The sequence below is a fragment of the Thalassophryne amazonica genome, chromosome 17, assembly GCF_902500255.1.
Source record: "Thalassophryne amazonica chromosome 17, fThaAma1.1, whole genome shotgun sequence".
NCBI lineage: Eukaryota > Metazoa > Chordata > Actinopteri > Batrachoidiformes > Batrachoididae > Thalassophryne > Thalassophryne amazonica.
The window spans coordinates 42123555-42142062 of record NC_047119.1 but is presented as its reverse complement, the minus strand read 5'-3'; the positions used below and the strand labels follow the sequence as shown (position 1 = coordinate 42142062).

General features: G+C 40.5%; 1 protein-coding gene across 2 annotated transcripts in view; it reads left to right on the top strand.

The window, feature by feature from the left end:
* rab27b (RAB27B, member RAS oncogene family) overlaps nucleotides 1-18508 on the top strand; it is an 84165-nt gene that overhangs the window by 46822 nt on the left and 18835 nt on the right. The window contains exon 1 of one of the 2 annotated variants that reach the window (XM_034192412.1): nucleotides 12036-12165. The exons of the other annotated variant lie outside the window; for it this stretch is intronic. The gene's annotated coding sequence lies outside the window, so the exon portion shown is untranslated. Of the gene's footprint in view, nucleotides 1-12035; nucleotides 12166-18508 lie in introns of those variants that run through there. 2 annotated transcript variants of the gene reach the window in all.

Genomic DNA, 18508 nt, shown 5'->3' with positions numbered 1-18508 from the left:
AGCTTCACTAAAAGATCCAGAATTTAGATAAAGTTGAGGCCGCGGCACACCACTCCGTTTCCTAATAAATGAATTTAAAAGAGTAGAAAGCATAGTAACATACTGTGCCAGTATGCTAGCCATATGAGGGTGATTCTTTAACTACGGGCACTATTGGCCTTGTAAATGTAATTTCCACCACACCATTGCCTTACAATATAAAGCGCCTTGGGGCAACTGTTTGTTGTGATTTGGCGCTATATACATGTGCTCTGATGTCACTGTTTATCTCCATAGAAACTACCCAAACAATCTTTCATACAAACTAGGGACATTACAGTGTTGTGGTGGAAATTACGGCAATAGTGTGGGACAACCTACATTTTGTTTAAAAAAAAATCACAACAGTTGTATGACATTGATACCCCAATTATGTTTTGATTATTTTACTGATATTTTATCAGAGATTATTTTAAAACATTAGAAAAAACATTCTTTACCATTCACTTTTATCATTGAAGATCAAAAGTCTGGGTGTGGGACACGCACAAAACGGCAATATTTGCATATAATGATGCCTGAAAAAAGGTGAAAAAGTCATCATAGACTACTAGAACAAATTTCTTAACACACTTTCATTGTAAAGATAACTATAAAAGTGTGAAATTTCCTCTTTTTTCTGTTTTTCATACAAATGAGTGCATCTTAAGTCTGGACTTGAAAGTCTCCACAGAATCTGTTTATTGATGCAGGGAGATCATTCACAGAACAGGGGCACCATAAGAGAAAGCTCTATGACCCGCAGACGTCCTATTCACCCTAGGGACACAAAGTAGTCCTGCACCCTGAAAACGCAATGCCTGGGCCGGTACATAAGGTTTAATTAGGTCAGGTAGGTAGGGAGGTGCCAGTCTGTGACATTTATAGGCTAGTACCAGAACCTTGAAATCTGATCTCACTGGGGTAGGAAGCCAGTGAAGAGATGCCAAAATGGGTGTAATATGGTCAAAGTTTCTGCTTCGTGTCAAAAGTCTGGCAGTAGCATTTGAATTCATGGAGACTCCTAATGCTGGACTGCGGTAAACCACAAAATAGAACATTGCAGTAGGGGAAACCAGGGCACAGTGAATCAGTAGCTATATCTGCAAAACTACATATATATTTGCAGCAGTATGCTATATTTTATGCATATGACACCCCCCTTATAATTAGTGTTTGTTTTTTGGATACATTAAGGGTAAAACTAAGTGGCAAGTGAAGTTGTTTTTTCCAATCAAAAGTAAATATTGTAGATGTATTATTGTATTGTACAGAAGAAAGGTGGCCCAAAAATTATTAGTTATAAACTACCCTGTCCAACTGATAGTACGTGTTTGTCTTCTCCAGACTATCAGCTATTTGATAATATGACTGGTGTGTCACATGTACCTGGGGCACAGTGAATCAGTCTAGAAAGTGATTACTAGCCCCAGTATCAAGTGGATGACAATATTACAAAGCTTATACATTTATTTTTACATGAATTATTTCTATAATTTGTGTATTTAAACAACTGTTTTCACATTTGAACAGAAATTATGACAGTTGTACTTATAATAGTTTCTAAAGGGCTTATATCACTATATAAGACAATCACACATTACATAGCTGGTTTGCTGGATTATAGTTTGTATATGCATCAGCATATATATTTAAGAATTTTTAAGAAATCTTTATAATCGTGTTATATATATATATATATATATATATATACATATATATATTCTAATTTGCTTCACTGTGCTCCGTGAATTAGTGTCTGGGGCACAGTAAATCAAAAATTTTAAAATCGATTTTAAAACACCTGTAAATTACACTTGGGGAGAAATAAATAACACAGCCTTATAAATAATAACTTGCTGTATTAAATCCACATAGAATAACCTAAACCTATGCATAATGTGTTATGCTGCCACAAAACAACATTTCTGATCCACTGTGCCCCGGTTTCCCCCAGTCCAATCTACAAGAGACAAACATGAATCAAGGTCTCAGCATCAGCCATAGACAGGATGGGATGAATCTTCGCTATATTTCGCAGGTGGAAGAAAGCAGTCCTCATAATATCTCTAATATGGAGGTCAAGGACAACATAGGATCAAAAATTACCACAAGATTCCTCACTTTGTCAATGTGCTGTATGACACATGAGCCTTAGCTAGGTGTTAGCTTGTCAATTGATGCCGATGTCTCATTGGACCAAGAACCATCATTTCAGTCTTATCAGCGTTTAAAAGTAGGAAGATGCTAGACACCCAGCTTCTCACTGATGCAATCATCTAAGGATTTTCTGTGGATGAGATTACCAGCAGTTATCCGCATGTATAACTGTCATCAGCACAGTAGTGAAAGGTAAACCCAGAACACCGCAATATGCGCCCAAGGGGTGCTATATAAAGGGAGAAAAGCAGGGGGCCTAAGATTTACCCCTGTGGAACCCTAAATTTCAACTCACTAAGGTTAGAGGTAGTGTTATCCCAGTAATTCCGAAATGATTCTCCAGTAGAGCAGAATATGGTGATCCACGGTATCAAATGCAGCACTCAGTTTCAACTCAGATAGTTTAAACTATCCACAAGACTGTCTACTGATTGGGCATTTTCCAAACGTGAAGCTAAGATATTAGGCAGTTTAGCTTTGAGTTCATTCGTAGTAGAGGAGTTGATGTGTCGCCGCAGTGATAAATGAGGTTGTTGTTCCACTAAACATGGTAGCGAACTATAAACCTAATAAGTGAGTGATCAGAGACCACTGATGCAAGAGGCATGATGTCAGTATTTGTGACGGCAATACCACGTGCGAGAACCAAATACAGGGTATTTCCACTAATGTGCATCGAGTCCTGAATGCATTGCTGTTCTTTGTTTTTAATGTTATTGCTGGAGTATACAACGCCTGGCAAAAATTATGGAATCACCGGCCTCAGAGGATGTTCATTCAGTTGTTTAATTTTGTAGAAAAAAAGCAGATCACAGACATGACACAAACTAAAGTCATTTCAAATGGCAACTTTCTGGCTTTAAGAAACGCTATAAGAAATCAAGAAAAAAGATTGTGGCAGTCAGTATTGGTTACTTTTTTAGACCAAGCAGAGGAAAAAAAATATGGAATCACTCAATTCTGAGGAAAAAATTATGGAATCACCCTGTAAATTTTCATCCCCCAAATTAACACCTGCATCAAATCAGATCTGCTCATTGACAATGACCCTGTGCCATGACATTGACCCTATGCCATGACATTGACCCTATGTGTCTTTTTGCAAGGAATGTTTTGCAGTTTTTGCTCTATGGCAAGATGCATTATCATCTTGAAAAATGATTCCATCATCCCCAAACATCCTTTCAATTGTCCAAATATCAACATAAACTTGTGCATTTATTGATGATGTAATGACAGCCATCTCCCCAGTGCCTTTAACTGACATGCAGCCCCATATCATCAATGACTGTGGAAATTTACATGTTCTCTTCGGGCAGTCATCTTTATAAATGTCATTGGAAAGGCACCAAACAAAAGTTCCAGCATCATCACCTGCCCAATGCAGATTCGAGATTCATCACTGAATATGACTTTCATCCAGTCATCCACAGTCCACAATAGCTTTTCCTTAGCCCATTGTAACCTTGTTTTTTTCTGTTTAGGTGTTAATGATGCCTTTCGTTAGCTTTTCTGTATGTAAATCCCATTTCCTTTAGGCGGTTTCTTACAGTTCGGTCACAGACATTGACTCCAGTTTCCTCCCATTCGTTCCTCATTTGTTTTGTTGTACATTTTTCGATTTTTGAGGCATATTGCTTTAAGTTTTCTGTCTTGATGCTTTGATGTCTTCCTTGGTCTACCAGTGTGTTTGCCTTTACAACCTTCCCATGTTGTTTGTATTTGGTCCAGAGTTTAGACACAGCTGACTGTGAACAACCAACATCTTTTGCAACATTGCGTGATGATTTACCCTCTTTTCAGAGTTTGATAATCCTCTCCTTTGTTTCAATTGACATCTCTCGTGTTGGAGCCATGATTCATGTCAGTCCACTTGGTGCAACAGCTCTCCAAGGTGTGATCACTCCTTTTTAGATGCAGACTAACGAGCAGATCTGATATGATGCAGGTGTTAGTTTGGGGATGAAAATTTACAGAGTGATTCCATAATTTATTCCTCAGAATTGAGTGAGTCCATATTTTTTTCCTCTGCTTGGTCTAAAAAAGTAACCGTTACTGACTGCCACAATCTTTTTTTTCTTGATTTCTTATAGTTTTTCTTAAAGCCAGAAAGTTGCCATTTGAAATGACTTTAGTTTTGTGTCATGTCTGTGATCTGCTTTTTTTCTACAAAATTAAACAACTGAATGAACATCCTCCGAGGCCGGTGATTCCATAATTTTTGCCAGGGGTTGTATTAGAGGAGAATCCCACGTAAAACTTTTTTTTTTCTTTGTAATTAGTGGTGGGTCAAGTCTCAATTTGACTGGACTACATGTGGTGTCAGTCAGATGGTTGATTGTGGAGATGTGTGAGCAGACCCCCCCCACACACACACACCAATGAGTCCACACCAAGGTCAGGGCCTCTGGTGATGCAGCATTTTTATTTTTTGTTTTGGACTTTGTGAGTGACATCAGCGATGATGCGGCTCAGACACAAGTGAGACGTGTGATTTGTTCCCCATTTGGAAGTATTTCTGGCTGCAGAGGCTGATTTCAAGATGTTCAAAATAAAATATAGAATTTACACTTCAAAAAAAGAAAATTGTGTAAAAAGAAACAAAGGGATGTGAAAGCATGATGAGCTCTCATTTATTGGCAGATGTGTCAGATACGTGAGCATGTTTTTATTTGTGACAGTTTGTGAGTTTCAGAGGCAGATTATTAATTAGGAATTCACAGGATGCTTTTTAAAATCTAATGTCTAACCTTCATGTGGATGTTTTACAGCCGTCTGCTGCTCTCACGTCACTGCACAGTCTTTTTTTTAATTTTATTTCAAACTAGAGAGGAACATGGTGAGCACAAACCTGCAAACCAGCCTGAGCCTGATACTCCGTCTCTGAAACCTGTTGACAGAATCACAGTGAACAGTTTTACGATGGCGGGAGATCGGATCGGATTTTGTCATCGGGCCTGTGTTGTGAGACGTGCCGCACCGTGTTTGTTGGACTCTTTCCGGACAGAAGCCTTTAAGTCAGCGGGAGGAACCGGTGAGAAAAGGAGTGATGAGGATGAGAGAGGAGAGGCTGGTTGCCTGGTGACAGAGGCAGAAAGAGAGAGAAGGTGAAGAAAAGGAAGAAAACGAGGAGGAGGCGCAGAGTTGTTTTCCAAGTGCAAACAGTTAGTGGTCACGATGTTACATCTGCTGCTGCCATCAACTCCTGTTGCTAAATCTCACTCTCATCACTGTCATTGTCTCATTCGCTTTCTCACCCTCATCACTGGTGCTGTCTCACTCTCATTACTGTCGCTGTCTGTCACTCTCATCAGTTGCTGTATCACTCACACTCTCTCTCTCATCACTGGCACTGTATCACTCACTCACTCTCTCTCTCTCTCGCTCACCCTCATCACTGGCACTGTCTGTCACTCTCATCAGTTGCTGTATCACTCACACTCTCTCTCTCTCTCTCTCTCATCACTGGCGCTGTATCACTCACTCACTCTCTCTCTCTCTCGCTCACCCTCATCACTGGCACTGTCTGTCTCTCTCATCACTGGTGCTGTATCACTCTCTCTCTCTCATCACTGTCACTGTCTCATTCGCTCTCTCACTCATCACTGTCGCTGTCTGTCACTCTCATCAGTTGCTGTATCTCTCTCTCATCACTGGTGCTACATCACTCTCTCTCACTCTCTCTCTCTCATCACTGGCACTGTATCACTCTCTTTCACTCATCACTGGCACTGTATCACACACTCTCTCTCTTTCTCATCACTGGTGCTACATCACTCTCTCTCTCTCTCTCTCTCTCTCTCTCTCTCTCTCATCACTGGCGCTGTATCACTCTCTTTCACTCATCACTGGCGCTGTATCACACTCTCTTTCTCATCACTGGCGCTGTATCACTCTCTCTCTCTTTAAATTCAGATAAAACTGAAGTTATTGTACTTGGCCCCACAAATCTTAGAAACATGGTGTCTAACCAGATCCTTACTCTGGATGGCATTACCCTGACCTCCAGTAATACTGTGAGAAATCTTGGAGTCATTTTTGATCAGGATATGTCCTTCAATGCGCATATTAAGCAAATATGTAGGACTGCTTTTTTACATTTGCGCAATATCTCTAAAATTAGAAAGGTCTTGTCTCAGAGTGATGCTGAAAAACTAATTCATGCATTTATTTCTTCTAGGCTGGACTATTGTAATTCATTATTATCAGGATGTCCTAAAAGTTCCCTGAAAAGCCTTGAGTTAATTCAAAATGCTGCAGCTAGAGTACTGACAGGGACTAGAAGGAGAGAGCATATCTCACCCATATTGGCCTCTCTTCACTGGCTTCCTGTTAATTCTAGAATAGAATTTAAAATTCTTCTTCTTACTTATAAGGTTTTGAATAATCAGGTCCCATTTTATCTTAGGGACCTCATAGTACCATATCACCCCAATAGAGCGCTTCGCTCTCAGACTGCAGGCTTACTTGTAGTTCCTAGGGTTTTTAAGAGTAGAATGGGAGGCAGAGCCTTCAGCTTTCAGGCTCCTCTCCTCTGGAACCAGCTCCCAATTCGGATCAGGGAGACAGACACCCTCTCTACTTTTAAGATTAGGCTTAAAACTTTCCTTTTTGCTAAAGCTTATAGTTGGGCTGGATCAGGTGATCCTGAACCATCCCTTAGTTATGCTGCTATAGACTTAGACTGCTGGGGGGTTCCCATGATGCACTGAGTGTTTCTTTCTCTTTTTGCTCTGTATGCACCATACAGAGCAATTGTAATTGTAGCAATTGTAAACTGCATTTAATCATTAGTGATTGATCTCTGCTGTCTTCCACAGCATGTCTTTTTCCTGATTCTCTCCCCTCAGCCCCAACCAGTCCCAGCAGAAGACTGCCCCTCCCTGAGCCTGGTTCTGCTGGAGGTTTCTTCCTGTTAAAAGGGAGTTTTTCCTTCCCACTGTCGCCAAGTGCTTGCTGATAGGGGGTCGTTTTGACCGTTGGGGTTTTTCTGTAATTATTGTATGGCTTTTGCCTTGCAGTATAAAGCGCCTTGGGGCAACTGTTGTGATTTGGCGCTATATAAATAAAATTGATTTGATTTGATTTGATCTCTCTCTCATCACTGGCGCTGTATCACTCACTCTCTCTCTCTCATCACTGGCGCTGTATCACTCACTCACTCATCACTGGCGCTGTATCACTCTCTCTCTCTCTTTCTCATCACTGGCACTGTATCACTCTCTCTCTCTCTTTCTCATCACTGGCGCTGTATCACTCTCTCTCTCTCTTTCTCATCACTGGCACTGTATCACTCTCTCTCTCTCATCACTGGCACTGTATCACTCTCTCTCACTCATCACTGGCGCTGTATCACTCTCTCTCTCTGTCATCACTGGCACTGTATCACTCTCTCTCTCTGTCATCACTGGCACTGTATCACTCACTCTCTCTCTCTCATCACTGGTGCTGTATCACTCTCTCTCTCTCTCTCATCACTGGCGCTGTATCACTCTCACTCATCACTGGCGCTGTATCACTCACTCTTTCTCTCTCTCATCACTGGCGCTGTATCACTCACTCTCTCGTCACTGGCACTGTATCACTCACTCTCTCTCTCTCTCTCTCATCACTGGCGCTGTATCACTCTCTCTCTCTCTCTCATCACTGGCGCTGTATCACTCTCACTCTCTCATCACTGGTGCTGTATCACTCACTCTCTCTCTCTCTCTCTCATCACTGGCGCTGTATCACTCTCTCTCTCTCTCTCATCACTGGCGCTGTATCACTCTCACTCTCTCATCACTGGTGCTGTATCACTCACTCTCTCTCTCTCATCACTGGCGCTGTATCACTCACTCTCTCTCTCTCATCACTGGCGCTGTATCACTCACTCTCTCTCTCTCATCACTGGCGCTGTATCACTCACTCTTTCTCTCATCACTGGCGCTGTATCACTCACTCTCTCTCGTCACTGGCACTGTATCACTCACTCTCTCTCTCTCTCTCTCTCTCATCACTGGCGCTGTATCACTCACTCACTCTCTCTCTCTCATCACTGGTGCTGTATCACTCACTCTCTCTCTCTCATCACTGGCGCTGTATCACTCACTCTCTCTCACTCATCACTGTCGCTGTCTCACCTACTTTCTCACCCTCATCACTGTCTCACTCACCCTCGTCACTGTATCTCTCACTCATCACTGTCTCACTCACTCTCATCACTGTCGCTGTCTCATTCGCTCTCTCACCCTCATCACTGGTGCTATCTCACTCTCATCACTGTCACTGTCTGTCACTCATCAGTCGCTGTATCATTCGCTCTCTTACTCATCACTGGCGCTGTATCACTTGCTCTTTCACCCTCATCACTCATTCCTGATGAGGTCAACCACAGACATTTTCCCTGCACGATCAAGCCGGTAGCGTGTTACTGAATCACTGCCATTCAACATACGGAGAATATCTCTCCTTCCTCTCTGTCTTTCTGTCATCTTGTCTGTTTAAGACACTCTTAAGGTGCCTTGCACGAATTTGATTCGTGCACTGGTACGCAAATTGCCGTGCAGGAGAGTAAACTCGTTGTAAACTGTTGCAAACTGTTGTAAACTGTGCGCGGTTCGTGCCAGTGCATAAAGACAATTTAGAAGCATTCAAAGTCTCTGTCACACATTAATTATGTGAACTTCACATGAACATTGCGTAAACAATTAAAAAACAGAGTGTGAGTATGAGTGACTGCATCAGCGCACCGCATCACAGCACAGCTCATCTGATTGATTATAATGAGATGTTTAATCTATCATAAACTTAAGCTTTTGAGACGTCCTCCTCCCTCCTCTTAACAGTTTGGCACCTTAGGAGCTCTCTTAAGGCCTAAGTTGCTTTGTGAATAACTTTTATATTACCAGGGGAAAATTCCAAGAAATGTCTAAGAATTTGAGGAATTCTAGGATTTTTCATAGACTGAGTCACTAAGAGCTGCTTTTTAACCTTAGGGAGCTTCGTGGAAGCTCCTCTTCACCTGGATGATGAAGCGTGTGTGGGTGGATGTGACAGGTTAAAGGTAACACGCTGCTGGAAGCTGCAGACTCATCCATTATTAAAGTCCTTTTGCAGGATCTTAATCCTCACCTTCACACCTTCTCTTTAGCTGTGACTTTCACATCTTCTTCTCCTTTATTATTAATTTCATTAACGAGTTAAAAAACACGTGACAGAATGTGTTCTGGTCTGTCAGAAGCAGAATTTTCCACCGAAAAGACAAAAATCTGCAGGAAACTGATTAACGAGCTTTATAAATAAACCTGTTGAATGTCACATTTAATTAATGCTGAATGATTGTCGCTCTGTTTATCATAATCATCAGAACCTGTTTCAGATCACAAACCAGCTCTGTGGTACTCTGTAGTACTTTGCAATACACTGTAGTACTCTGCTAGGAACTCACAGATTGGTTCCTCCAGCTTGAGAGTAGGTTTATGTATCATACTGTGCAAGATTTTCAATCATCCTTAAATTTTTCTACATGGTTATTAAAAAGTTTAAGAATTATTATTATGGACGCCATTTCTGTAGCACTTTTCCATCTGATTCTCAAAGCAATTTATAGACGCACACACACAGTCAGTGTGCTCTATGGAAGGCACTCGGCTGCACTTTGGGAGTAAAAACTTCATTCAGGACTTTGCCCAAGGGGCCTTTATGATTTTCCAATCTGACAGAGATTAAAAATGAGGATCCTCACATCTGGATGGTCACCTCGCCTACCACATCCTCAGTTCAGCCAACAAGCAGATTTCCATCCCCAACAAACATGCCTTTGATGTGCTGTTGAAAGAATTCATGGTTTTTGCAGTGCAACTCTGTGAGGCATTCAACATGATTAAATATATTAAATACAATGATAAATGTGCTGTTGAATCACGTAATTGTCATCTGTTTGTGCTGATGAGTCGCAGGCCGCGTGCAGTTTAACTTTATGACATTATGATCGCTGAATTGTGCCACAATAACCTCCTTTGTGCCAGCAAGAATTCACAGGACGAGCATTCCGGAGTCACATTTTCTTACGGTTTGTGTAAACAGCGCTTGTTTGTCAGCGCGCAATTCTGCCCATGTTTGCTGCTCAGGCACAATGTCTCATTTCTACCAAAACATAGAAAACAAAACCCTATGGAATAATTCTAAAAATTATGTCCATCAGTCTCAAAGTAAAATAAAACTCCTACAACACAATCTACATTGGGGGGAGAAAACTAAAAATTCTTTAGAGATGAATTATTTGCAGTTATTTTATGCGGATTTTGCCTGGGTGATGAAATAAAATTTGTTGGAATTGTGTGCTAAGATTTGAACCAATAACCTATCATGTCTGTGGTGAAAATTTTCAAAATAGGAGATGGGGTTCCTGTGGCGTTTTAAGACGACTAATCAAAACTGTGTGACTTAAACATTACCACTGCAATTGTTTCTGATTTTTTGTTGTTGTTTTCTGAATTACATTTTGTCTAGATCACCTTCTTTTTTCTTTGTTCCATGTAGCATCTGCTAATAATAATCATTATGCAGAAAACTATTTGTTCTCATCAAAGAAAGTAATTAATTTATTATACGAGTCACAACCAAGCTTGCTTGTGATCTCAAAATAAGCATGTTGAGATTAATGGCAGAAATGTGTTTATTTCACTAATAAAAGTGTAGTATATAAAGTGAATACAAGTTTCAAATAATGTTCATATTGTGGTGTATTCAACTAGTTAGCTTAGTGGGTACACTAACTCAATAGAGTAGCCAAATTAGCATATAGCTTTGAACCTTTTTATGAGTTGAATGTTGAATATGTTGATTTTTTTTTTTATATTCTGCCCACACTGTTGATAACATTTGGTTTCAATCTAAGTTAGTGACTTTACACACACGGTGTAGTTGTGTTGTTGGTTGTTGTGATTTTCTAAGCTAGGTACATGAGCTCATAAGCATGTTGCAGCCTTTGATGGAACAGTATATTTCATTTATTTCGTAAGCACACCATGTACATAATTATCTTAAGTGTGTTGTGTTGAATTTTTCCGCGTGGCTAATGGTTGGATGTCTTGATGTTAGAAGGCCTCTCATTATTTGTTGTTTGGTCTTTAATACGTTTTTAGATGGTTTGAGTCATTGAACAGCAGTTTTTGGTGCTCCTGAGATTCCGGATCTAAACCCGGGTTCTCTGCATGGTTACATTAGCATGTTAGCCCTCGCTGACTCACCTCTGGCTACTTGTAGATGTTTGCTGATGATTAACTTTTTTGTGCTTTGGCTGTGAAACGAGAGGTATCTCTTTGGTCTCTAGTTTGAAATATATTTGACTTCAGTTTAAATACAGATTAAGTTCTGAGTGTATTTGGTTTTTCTTTGCTCCTTTTGTTTGTTTTTGTGTGTAATGACTGGGCGGGGCTGAGTTTGACTGTGCACGGACGGACCCACCGAAAGTCAACAAACGTCTCCAATACGTTCTAAGTTGCAAAATAATGTAAAACACAAAATAATGGATTAGCTTTAATGTAAAAATAAATATAAAGAAAATGATGCCACATCGGCCAAAATCAATAAGTGCATGTGGACAAACAAAGGAGATGAGTGAGGGAAGCCACCGAGACAGCCACAGTAACTCTGAGTTCTAAGCGTCAGTGGCTGTAATTGGAGAGCAATGAGCGTGCTAACCACTTTTTCATTCAAAAAGACTGAAATTTTGCCAAAATGCTAGTGAGGCCAAGAGAACTCACTATGCCAGGAAGCTTCCAGCCCCACCCACATAACATTTGTGACTGCCCACTATGTCATAAAAGTAAGAACTCAAGTCAGGCAGGCAGCCAGTCAGCTGCTCAGCTCCTCAGTGAGGGGAGGGGCTTCATGTTGTGCTGTCAGTCTGTCAGTTGGTGGGGTTTAGATGCTGGTCAGCTGTGGTGGATGTCTGTCTTGAATGTTCCTCAGGATCTGACAGCGTTGAGGAGCATCTGAGCGGTAAGAGGCCCAGCCGCCGTTTGTCTGCTTTTCACGAGACTGAGTCACAGCAGGATGTTTGGTCGGGTTGTCTGCTGCTTTGTGGAACTGTTTGCTGACTTTTGGAGGCATGTGACAAACTGCAGGCTGGCTGGGAGGCTGGGAGTGTTTGTGTACAGAAGCAGCAGCTAAGAAATGCAGAAACCCAATAACTGGCCGACAGAATGTGATCCCACGCTGTTTCAGCGGCACATGATCTCCACTGCATCCTTCAGGAATAATGTAGACTTTGTCTTCTGATCACACCACGTTGACTTCTGAGCAGCTCTTATTTAGGGATGAGCTGTCAGAACATAAGTGTAAAATGTTAAAATCCACATCAGCAAGGTCTGTTGTTGGTTTGTTTTTTACTGTTTAGGAAAATATCTTATGCAAATAATGATGCAAATGGTGGGAGAGATGAAACATTTACACAGTCAAATATCTTAGTTCATAAATTGGCTTATTTTGGGAACATTTTTCCACAATTTCCACTGCTGCCTGCTTGTGCCAAATACAGCATGTAGTTCTGAATTTTTTTGTGCAACTTTCGGTGGCACCAAATACCAGTGAAATGAGTGTACCTCACAGGACTTAAGCGACCCGCTGTTTTAACTAGCTTAGTGCTGAGTAACTGACTGGTCAACAGAGCACCTCGCATATCAGATGAGTTAACTAACAAGTGAGAAGTTATAATGCAAATTTAAGCTCATGATGGATAAATGCAACAATCATAAAACAACTGTCAAGCAGCCAGGAAATCCAGTGTGACAGAGTATAATTTCAGAAGATTGGAATCCTAGAAACACCATCTTAAAAATGCTACACAACCTTTCTTCTTCCTTGTGTCCATTATAGTAACATTATTGCTAGCCATGTCATTAGCTATAGCACAGTGGACACCTGCATTTAAAAGTGAACTTTGATTTTGGTCTTGATGGGGAAAAACTGAATTATTGTTCCATAATTCTTGAATTTTCACTCTTTGTTGTTGGCATTAGCTTTTCCTCCGTCGTGAGCAGTCTGTACTCTTCTATGCTCATTGGCTGCACATTCAAAGTCGGCGCAGATTTTGAGTTTGACGGTGTGCTTTCATAGTGCACGTCACCTTCCTCCATCTAAAACTGTCGCCATGTGCCATATACAGTAAAATTGGAGAAGGCGCATATGTTTCTCTTTGATAACATGATAACTTGAACTCGCGGCACTGCATTCACAAGCTTCTAGATTTTCTCATTATGTGTGAGCGCCACTAATGATCACATACTTTGCCTGACAGCATCGATAGACTTTCTATAACACAAACTAACAGTCTTGTCCCGGAGCCTTTTTTATGTGTTTATTTTAAGTCCAAGGAGCGTTTGTTTGTTTATTATTAGGACTCTGCTTTCTGAGCTGTGTGGAGCTAAAACTAAAGTCTGTCTTTGTTGAAACAGTTGTTGAAGCTGTACGATTCCTCTAAAGTCACAGATTTTAATCTCTTTTTTTTCTGCAGCAGTGAGTCAGATTTTATCATTTATTTCCGCCTTCTTGAGTTATGACTGAGCTGATTTCAAGCAAACATTAGACTTGATGTGCATTCAAGTCCAAGTTAACCCTGTTTGTACTGACAGCCTCCTTATGTCCTAAATATGTTGCATTCGGAGGCTCTCGGTGTACGGAAAATAGAGTTAAGATGCAATTTACCACTATGCAAAATTCAGTTGCGTGTTGAGAAAGCACACGTCCACCAGCAAACCAGATCTCACCTCCCCTTGGTGCACTCTACATGTGCTTAAATTGTTTTGATTTTGTTTATTTTATGTTTTGTTTTCAGGGCTGTTTGTTTGTTTAGCAGTATTGCACAAAAATGACTGAACTGATTTTCTTGAGACTTGGTGGATGGGTGGGATTCAGGCCAAGGAGGACACCAGTAGCTTTTGGAACAGATCAGATTAACGGCAGATCCAGGACCTTTTTTTTTCCTACTTTGAAGTATTTATATGTAAATTGTTAAACCGCAACGAGTCATTCCAAAAGTGCTTCAACAGTAAGACTTCAGAAAGAATGAAAGACAACAAAATGACACGTTTTATAGTCGAAATTCGACCCTCGATATTAAAAAAAAAAAAAAGTGCTGCAGAGTGACAGCGGAGATTTTTATCCTTTTTTTATCTTTCTTTCTTTGCTGGGAGTCCGATGCTGCTGAACACTGAGCAGATTGATCATTTCAGTGCAGTCGTCACACTTTTACGGCTGCCTCAGTCTTAACCAGTGTTGGGCACAGCTAACCAAAAATTTAGCTTCGATAACCAGTAATCTGATAACTGAAAAGTTATCTTTTATGACGCTAAACCAATAAACTGCTAAAAAAATGTATCTTTATTACAGATAACCGATAACTTTTAGTACTGATTCGGACACGGCCACATCAGACTACACTTCTGATAAGCCAGTTTCACTTTAAGCGCCTCAGGGGCTGCTGGGTAAATTCAAGGATCACAAACACAAAAAGAACGCATGAAAAATGATTGAATAAAAAAATAAAACTCCAAACCCAGTCATCATTTTTCAAAAGCAGTAAAACACAGTATTAGAAGTCGCAGATTATCTCGGTATTATATAAACCATCATTTATGAACTAAAAGCTGCTGCTTTTTTCCACACGCTTTGAACCCTGTGGCTTAAACAACTGAAATATGTGGGTGATTCTTTAACTACGGGCACTATTGGCCTTGTAAATGTAATTTCCACCACACCATTGCCTTATAATATAAAGTGCCTTGGGGCAACTGTTTGTTGTCATTTGGTGCTATGTACATGTGCTCTGATGTTACTGTTTATCTCCATAGAAACTACCCACACAATCTTTCATACAAACTTTTTAAAGGGACATTATTGTTGTGGTGGAAATTACGGCAATAGTGTGGGACAACTACATTTTGTTTAAAAAAATCACAACAGTTGTATGACATTGAATACCCCAATTATGTTTTGATTATTTTACTGATATTTTATTCAGAGATATTTTAAAACAGAAAAAACGTTTGTTTACTATTCATTTTTATCATTGAAGATCATAAGTCTGGGTGTGGGACAAGCACAAAATGGCAATTTTTGCATATAATGATGCTGAAAAAAGGTGAAAAAGTCATCATAGACTACTAGGACAAATTTCTTCAAACACTTTCATTGTAAAGATAACTATAAAAATGTGAAATTTCCCCTTTTTTCTTTTTTTCATAAAATATGATCAAGGGACATAAAAGTGCCCGTAGTCTAAGAATCACCCATGTCCATTAATGCATTGATTGGCAGAGTAAAAGACATGTAGTAAATATAAATTCTTACCTTTTCGTTTCAGTGGGATTCATTAAATTCTGAAGAAATAATCCACATAAAGCGTCCTGATTATCCAAAACGGTGTCTAAGAAAAGTCCCTCTGTAACACAGCTGCGCTGTGAGATCTCCTCTCTCCCAGTCTTGGCGATTAAATTATGCCACAAAGAAATAAAATAATGTTAAAATTAGTCTGTTTTGTTTCTGCTTTGAGCGGACGCTAACACTCACCGCAACATCCAAATTGAATCTGAACTATACTACCCACAATGCTCCCTGTGTCGACCGGCCAATCACGTTTTGCACTTAATGATGATGTCATCAGCAAGCGACAACCACAAACACACAACAGACGGACTAAAATGTTTGATTTTAGAGTTTACAAACATTTTTGACAGTTAAGCTTTGCTCACTTTACCAGCAAAAAAAAAAAAAAAAAAAAATGGTAGCGGACTGAAAGTTATTGGAACTAAATTTATCGGAAGATAATTGGTCCGCTGATGGTTTTAAAAGTTATCTTAAAAACTAATCTGCTAGCAAAACATTAATTTCAATAATTATTGGTTATCGGATTAGCTGGCCTGTGCCCACCACTGGTCTTAACTAGAGGATTACCCGCCCCAGCCCAGGTTTGATTCAGAGACTGAAATGAAAACTTCATCAACAAAGCTATACATCACCTCCCACCTATCCTAGATTCCAGGGAACTGTTAGGTGCGACTAAAGCTGCCTCAAGAAGAAACAGCAGTTATTATTACCACCACTACTACTACAACAACTGAAGTGCCCAAAAGCCTATGCTACATGCTACTTTCTGTATGTCAAAGTATATGCGTGCCTTGTTTGGCTCAGTTTCGAGGTGTCATTTGAACAGAAGAGGGGGACACACACACACATACTCTTACTATATAGATTAATCAAGTCTGCAGCGCTAATTTGGCTATACACAGATTTGGGTGGGAAACCGCCTCCTCCATCCCAAACTGACCGTCTGTACAGATGCCCGCCCACCTCCTGCTGAGGGAGTCAGGATAGACCAAGGAAACCCCACACACACATTGCCCATAAATACCACACAAAGCCCGGGTTCAGGAGGCAGAATGTAGCATCTCGCTATGATGCATCAAAACTACAATGATGGGGAAGACAAGCTGATTTTTGGCATCACTGAATGACTAACTTAGTGCTTTGATAATTATACCAGAAGAACCAGTAGAGGCCAAGTGGGAACAAGTCCAAGCAACACTTATTCAGACGTGCAGAGAGGAACCAGGAAGAGGGTGAACAAAACGAGGCTATCTGCTAACACCATCTCTGAGACTGAAGAGAGGAAACCCAGTCATTCTGCAACCCACACCCAGAAGAAAGCCCAGAAAAAAACAAGGAAGTACAGAAGTCAGCAAGAAATGATGGACAGCAGGCCCAAGCAGCTGCAGATGAGCTGAGAACCTAAAGAACTATCAGGTTCTTTAGGTTCAACAAGCCAGTGCGGAAACAAGATCAAAAAACCATCCCAAAGAACAACTCAAAAGATGGAGAGAACATTTTAGCAACCTTCTCAAAGGCAATAATACCAACGCTCCAACAGAGATAGAAGAAGGTGAAGAACTGGTCTGGTTGTAAGGTCAGGCACAAAACATGGTTCCTGAAAGTCCTGCAGCCTCAAACTCAACACGTGGCCCCTCCAGTTAAAAACCATCTTGTCTTGGTAGCTTTTGCTCAGAATCTGGCTTCTCCGATTAAGAAACTGTAAAGGCGCTGTGCGCGGGGAGCAGGTTAACAGAAAAGACACAGAAGCGTTGCTTCATATTTTGCCTTCTTTCCCACAATCCCTCGCTGGTGCCTGAGTAGCCCTGTGGCGTCTCTGAAAACCTGAAAAGGTTTTCGAGGGCGTCGCCACAGTCCGGATCATCACAGCTCAATGTCCAGCCATGTTTGGGATTATTGATTGTCGGAGAATGATCAGTAAAGTCAGCAAAGGCCTTCAGCAACAGAAAAACAAATCAGCCGTCTAATGTGATTCAGATGATTTGCCTGATTGAATGGGGGATGACTAATTCCTGGTGACCTTTTCCCATTGATCATTGTCAGTGTGGACCAGGTTTAATCAGCTGTCTGGAATCATTTTAGGAATGACCTTCAAACAGTGCACGAAATGCAGTGATGGACTGAATCGATTGATTGAGCTTTTCAAATTTAAGGATTTGTTCCTTTTTCATTCTCATAAAAACAGTCTTTACTGTTTTTAAGTTGTTCTACACTAAGGACAGTAAAATAACTATGCTTTTAAACACATTCAGAGATGTTTTAAATTGTTTAAACCAATAATTCTTATGACCCAAGACCAAAATATGGCCATCAGGCATTGCAAAGATTTTGCGCTTGTCTGTCTGTGCTCAGCTTGAGTCCAGTCCTATTACTGCCAGAGTCTTCAAATTCACAGGGAACATTGTTAGGACACAGACCTTGGACAAGTTCGAAGAAGGCTAACCTTGGCATATTTTAAGTGGTCAAAAGGCCACATTCTGTTTCCTGTTTTTATACTTATACGGTCAAGGTTATTTTACCATTTCATTATATTTTTTGGCTGTTGTTAAACTGCTTCAAACAAACAGCAAAATTATTGTAAATCTTTATGGCCGAGCAGTTAAGTACAATTCCTGATTCAAGTCCACCCTTGATTCATATTGAAGATCATTTAAGTGACGTTTCTGTCAAGTCGAAAACTTCAGATTGTTTATATTTGCAAGAACCAATAATTTGAAATGCTGTGAAAATTGCTGTCTTCATATCAGAGCGCAGCCTGCAGTCACAGCTGGGTAATGCAGCTTTTAGGAGGGATTGAAATAAAAATTGATCACGTTGAAGAATGGGAGGGGAAAAACCCAAGATCGATTTGATTGGCCGAGAATTTGATCAAAGAGGCTCCACGATTCGTCCTCAGCTTTGGACAAACAGGAAGTTTGCTGCCTGACAAGTTTAACATTTTGTTATTTATCAAAAGGAA